Raw genomic sequence first — 467 nt, 5'->3', positions numbered from 1 at the left:
CCATTGAGGAGTTTGACGAAGGTACGTGGGAGGTGTTGCGAGCAATGGAAGCGGAAACTCTTCGCTATTCCCCCTCGGAGCGCCAGGACCTGATATGGGGTCCCAACGGAAAGCTGGTCCCAATCCACTCCGTTTGGCCCGAGGACATCGCCACACCCCCGCAGTACGGGACGCGTCAGCGAAGACGGAAGCCGGCCAGAAGGTCTTTCCCTCGCCGCCAAGACGCGCCGCTCCTGCAAACTCCTCCCCCGGACCGAAGCAAGCTACATGCAGCTCAAACTTCCCACTCCCGATGACATCATTGAGCAAAAATTTTTTTTTCCATCTTCTAATTCTTTCTGTCAGCCAATACCAAATGACTTTCATTCTAAGATAAGACATTATCAGGACATTTTTGTTAAGTGTAAGTCTAGTCAGTCACATTCTGATTTTCAGACTCCACCTCCAGTGAATTTGGTTCCGCCCCC

Source organism: Nerophis lumbriciformis, linkage group LG31 (assembly GCF_033978685.3).
Source record: "Nerophis lumbriciformis linkage group LG31, RoL_Nlum_v2.1, whole genome shotgun sequence".
Classification (NCBI taxonomy): Eukaryota; Metazoa; Chordata; class Actinopteri; order Syngnathiformes; family Syngnathidae; genus Nerophis; species Nerophis lumbriciformis.
The sequence above is the reverse complement of the archived record's forward strand: the minus strand, read 5'-3'. Positions refer to the sequence as shown.